Below are 6,000 nucleotides of genomic sequence, written 5' to 3' on the forward strand. Positions count from 1 at the left end.
AGAAATATGCAAAATAACTAAGCAAATATTAGATATCACCCCAGAACTGGCCCTACTAAGCATCTTCCAAGACAATAATCCCCACTCACTGTGGACCATGGTTATCAAGTAGTATGGGAAACAGCCCTATTAGAAAAATTAACCAATAAACTGAAACTGACACAGGAACAAACAGAAGAAGACGCCTTCACCCCACTATGGCTCCCCTTTATCACATACACAACCCCACAAGATAACGACAAAACTCCACCAACAGCATACAAATCAATCTGGCTAACCTGATTTTTAAAAAAATACACACTCACACACCCCGCTCTTGCACACAAATCTCACTACAGCCACCCAAGGACAACCAATCACACCCTAGGCCACCCTCTGAGAGCCAGTGTGGTGTAGTGGTTAAGAACGGTAGTCTCGTAATCTGGTGAACCGGGTTCGCTTCTCCACTCCTCCACATGCAGCTGCTGGGTGACCTTGGGCCAGTCACACTTCTCTGAAGTCTCTCAGCCCCACTCACCTCACAGAGTGTTTGTTGTGGGGGAGGAAGGGAAAGGAGAATGTTAGCCGCTTTGAGACTCCTTAAAGGGAGTGAAAGGCGGGATATCAAATCCAAACTCTTCTTCTTCCTCCTCCTCTCTCATCACCAAGGAAACACAACAAGTGAATAGTAAGAAAACCCATACAAGTAATGCTGACACACATATACTAAATAGAACAGAAACATAACCACCCCACCCCACCCACCACTCCCCCTCTTTTCTTCCTAGCCTAACACTGTATGTACCATTAATGTCTCACAACAAATGCAACTGAATTGTAGAAATCATAACTTGAAGAAAGAGACATCACACTGTTTTTATATACTTAAGAAATCTTTTTAAAAAGAACATGCACAGATGCATGGGAAAAGCTGACGTATGCCACACCGAAGATCCCAAAATGCTCACAATACACTTTTTGGGATGTGATGCATACATCAGAGTTGTAAACCCAGTCACAAATTGGTCTTCAGTTAAGATAGAAGTATAATAATCCACTTGTTACAATATTTTGCGTCTCCCATAAGAGGGAGCCATGGTTCTCCCAGTCCATCAGCACCACTGACACAGCCAGCGAGAAGGTGAACCTCAACAGCAACCTCCAGGGACTCACTAAATAGGGCATGATGTTGGGAAGTTGGAGGTGGAATTCTGAGCCACACTGGATGAATATATAGCTTCCCACACCTTTTGCATGCCTTGCCAGAAGCAGTCGTGCTAGGGCACAACTCTCAGGACTCCAGTCCCTTGGTTGGTTTGGTTGCCCATGTCCACCTCTAAGACAGATATAGTTTTAGATGGGCCAAGCAGAACCATCCCTAGTACTCTATAGGTAGTTGCACCATTGCTTTCCATAAAAGTCTTGCAATCTTATTTTCAATTGCTAGCATGAAACCAGACATTTTCACAGCCGCTGGGCCCCGAGTGGATGTTTTAATTGAACCAAGATATTGACTATGACCACATGTAAATGCACCACCATACCACTTTAACAGTCAGGAGGCAACAACTCAGCTGTCAGGAGGTCAGGTGCAGCACGCCACCATGCTGTCTGTTACTGGTATAAGCCCTGTTACTTTAGAGAGGGTCGTGCCTCTAAGTTCTTGGCTCCCTTATTTCACAGGCCCCAAAAGTCATCTAGTACTGGGCCAGTCTATTCTAGAAGAGTAGAGCCATGTTGCAGCAAGGGCAGCAAAGACCCCTGAGCTAACTAAGGCATTTATTTATTGTGCTGTATGTTTTCATGTTCTGTCCCTTTAACTTTCTCCTTTCACAGCCATGTTCCCTGGCTGCTGCCGGCCCCCCAACACCAGCTATTAATATGTGCAAACTCCTGACACCCTGAATGGTTTCCCAGTGCCGACACTAATCACATTTTAGGGAGCAGGTCAGCAGTGAAGGGACTTAAATTCATGTGAAAATGTCTCCAGGATGGCCCCGGTGGCTCACACCTGCACACCCTATTCATCCGCACTGTTTACATGTTGTCATCCACAATTAATTCTTTCCCGGGTCGCTCCGTTGATTGCCCTCCCATTGCACAGGGACCCCATTCTGAGCCGTTGTGGCTGTTCAATTGAGCATGGGGCAGTGCGATTAAATTAAGTTTTGTGGCACTCTCGCTTTCTCTCCCTCTCATTTTCTCCCTCCCCTCTTCTCTCTCTCCGTTCAATAATGATGCCTGTTTGAGGATGGCTGGCACTGAAGTACAAAGGTAATTACAAGCACTCAGTGTGTGGGGAAGGAAGGCTTCTGTTTGGAAGCATGAACCAAGATAGCAAAGGGAGGGAAATCTTTTCTAGACTTCTGCCGAGGATTTAAGAACAATAACTGAGGAGGAGAGGAACAACAGAGGATCATCCATCTCAGTATTATCTATACTGAGGGTTTATCCACACTTTCTGCCCTGCACTGTCCAGACACAGGTCCACACTTTAAAGCTCTGTGCCCAAGCACTCTTTCTTTTCGCCCCAGAGCATTCCCCGTGAAACCCATCTCTTTAAGGCTAAAGCACAACAAACAGCAATTCAGGTTTTCAGCAGATCAAGATCAATGTCGTTGTAAGAAGGAAATGTAAGGTGGATGATAGGATCTTGCTTTGCATACAGGGAATATTGCCTCTCCCCTTCCTTGCTCTTGCAGGACTTTTGAAGCACATGCACACCCTAGAGGGCACTGGTGGACACACTACATGAGAAGTTCATTGTGACCAAGGGATAGCAATTGTTTTTGCATGATCGTACTTCTAGTCTGCCCTAGCCTAGAGTCACAAGGAGGGCTGCAATATTGTCATGTATAATACAAAGTTAATTGCATTTCATTTGCCACAATATATGAGCTAGTTCATCAGGTTGACCTGAAAATGACACCCCACTCACAGAGGATACCTTCCAGCTTTCCTGTTTTGATATCATACGAACATAAAAATGTAATCAAATGGCATTAGCACACACACACTTGCTTGCTCCTAGGATACACCGTTTTTATTTTTAAAAAAGAAATCCGAACTGTAACAATTAGAGCCAGACTTGTATGACGCACCATTTGAAAAAAGGAAATAGAAGAAGAGATATTTAGTGCCTTTGTTTCCCTTTCCAGCAATGGGGGGATGATAGCTCTTTCTTACCTCCAAGGGGCAAGGGGCACTGGGATGGTAAACACAGCTCAGAGTACTTCCACATGTCCAAAGGGACCACAGGTCAAGCAGCCTGGTGTGGGAGGATGCTAGGATTCAGAGAGCCACAGGTTTCCCTGGATAATATGAAGAATAATGATTTACTCCAGCTTTAATAACAGGAAACTCAAACCAGATTGCCATAATTTCAGACCAGCACTCTAACCCACTGAATAGCTCATCCCCTTCAGTTCCTGAATATCTGCACTCTTATCTCTAGCAGGTTAGATATGTTAGGACTTGGGAGATGCACCTTGAGATAGTAAAGAGGCGCCCAGTTTTCCAGCAATGAATGCATGGGGAACGGTCACACAATTAGCTCATCTGTGTTGGCTCATGGTTAATCTTCACTTAATTCTAAACTTGAGATCTGCCAGCTGAATGGCTATAGGTTTTGGACACTATGCTGTTGAATTGCCAGATACACCGCCACTATGACAGATATGCCAGCAGAATACTCCAGACAGGCTTGTGAATCGTACCACCAGCCTAGCTGTTCAACTGGCAAAGATACACAGAAGAGTGGAATAGCAAAAACAGGGCAGAGTCATATCCTGTACAATCCATGCCCCATCAACAGCGGACTGTTACACCAGCAAAAGAGGCACCTCCTATTGGCTTCACAGGAGGGATTTAATAAAATAAAATAAAAGCAGCTGCTATCCCTGTGAAGATGAGACCTCTGCTCACTGGTGAAGAAAGGGGGTAGGGGTGTCTTGCCCACAGAGGCAAGTGGCGCAGGGTGCCAGGGAACCAAGTTCTGGAGGGCGCCAGGGAAGAGGCGGAGGCTGGACACAGTGCTTCTCAGCATCAGCTTGCTGCCCTCGCCCGCCTCCACCATGCCACGCTGAAGCAGCGCTGTGCCCAGAGCTTCCGTCTGCCATGGCCACCGCGGCATGGGCGCCAGGGAAGAGGCAGAGGCTGGGCACAGTGCCTCCCGGCATCAGCTTGCTGCCCTCACCCACCTTGCTGAAGCAGCGCCGCGCCCAGAGCCTCTGCTTCTTCCCCACCGGAGGAGCCCCCCTTCAGCCCGCCTCCTCCAGCCCTGCAAAGCTGCCGGCAGCACCGTAAAAAGGTCGGCAACTCTGGGAAATGAGGCGGGGCGCCAGAGGTATCTTTGCACCACAGTGCCAGATATACTTAATATGGCCCTGGAAGGGGGTGCGGTGGGTGTGGCCCACCCCGGGTGTCATTCCTGAGGGGGGTGACATCGCCATGGTGCCCCCCTGGGACACTCGCCCCACCCCTGGCTACACAGCATGTGCGCTGCTCTGGGTGCCAGAGCAGCTAGCTCCACCTCTGCCTATGGCACCATGACACAGCACTGTGATATGACTCAGCACTCCACTACGGCACATGACTCTGGAAAAATAAACCCCAAACGGGGAGAACATATCACAGATTACAGGGCATTCAGCAAGCGGCTATCTCTCTCTGCCCCATGGGCCATGCATACTTAGAGCTCTTACCACCGGGAGATGGGAGGCGGAGGCAAAAGGTTTGGCCAATAAAGAAATATCAACCAACAAACTCTGTGACTCACTCCATTGACTGCAACTATTGCTTAGTTCTCTGCATTCCTGCTGGTTGGGGATGAAATTACTTGATGGGCATACGTCATACACCCAGTTCAGTCACCGCAGTTTGAGTCTCTCGGTGTCTGCATTGCATGTCAGCCTTGCCACCAACAGGGTCCCTGATAGTTAGGCTACAGCAGCGCTTCCAGAGATGCTGGAGGTGTGTCTGTTGTTTGCCCAGTTTTTTGCATTTTGTGATTGTGCCTTTTTTCCTCCTCTCCCATGCTCAGCAAGCGCTGGATTGGGTATTGCAGCTGCTCCACCTAAGTAGAGGTTCCATAACTCTCTCTGCGCTGTCCAGCCTTGAAAGTCTTGTGTCCAGGGCCCAGGTAGGCTATTGACATCATATTACAAACCTTTTGAAGGCAAAACTTTTACAATCCTTACAACGGACGAGGAACAGTATCTTACATATGCATGTGCTTTTGTAAACAAGGAAAATCTTTAATAAAAATTATTTTTTTAAAAACCAGTATCTTACGTAGTGGTAAAATACCAGATGGATGGAGAGAAGCTAACATCATACTCATACCTAGAGAAGATCAAGATTTTGATTATAGCAAAGAATTATCGACTGATTTCATTAGACTATAAGTGCTTTACAATGATTTTGTAAAAAGGATTAAAAAATATTCTAGAGAATTTTATTTATTGTGATTAATGTGGATTGATGCATAAAAGACAGTTAAGAGATAACGTCAGACATGCTTTAGATAATTTGGAATATTTGATTTTTTTAAAAAAGAAAAATGAATTAAATTTTATTAAGTACAAATTAGAAAACATACATATTTACAACAAAAGAAAATACAAAAGAAAAAGAAAATACATATAACCAAGGAAAAAAATTAGAGAATACTTTGTCTCTTTTCATATTTACAGTTATTTCATATTTACAGTTATTATTTATAATTTGGAATATTTGAATTACCACAGTGAGAGGCAAGAGGCATTGGGGTTTCTGGGGGGATGCAGAAAAAGTCAGAAGGAATACTGATTAAGTGAAAGTGATAGAAACCCAGCTGGAACCTTTTTCCTATCACTTTTTTTACCCTCATACCTCCACACCTTATTTCCTGGCACATTTTAGCCCCTGCCTTCCAGCTGTAGAGGGTAAGAAGCGACTCAGTGGGGTGCTGCAGTGTGTGTGTGGAGCCTAAAGATCACCACATGATTTCTTTTAACAAGGAAAGGAAAACTTTTAAATCAC

The sequence above is a fragment of the Podarcis bocagei genome, assembly GCF_964188305.1.
Source record: "Podarcis bocagei genome assembly, chromosome: 1".
Taxonomy (NCBI): Eukaryota; Metazoa; Chordata; class Lepidosauria; order Squamata; family Lacertidae; genus Podarcis; species Podarcis bocagei.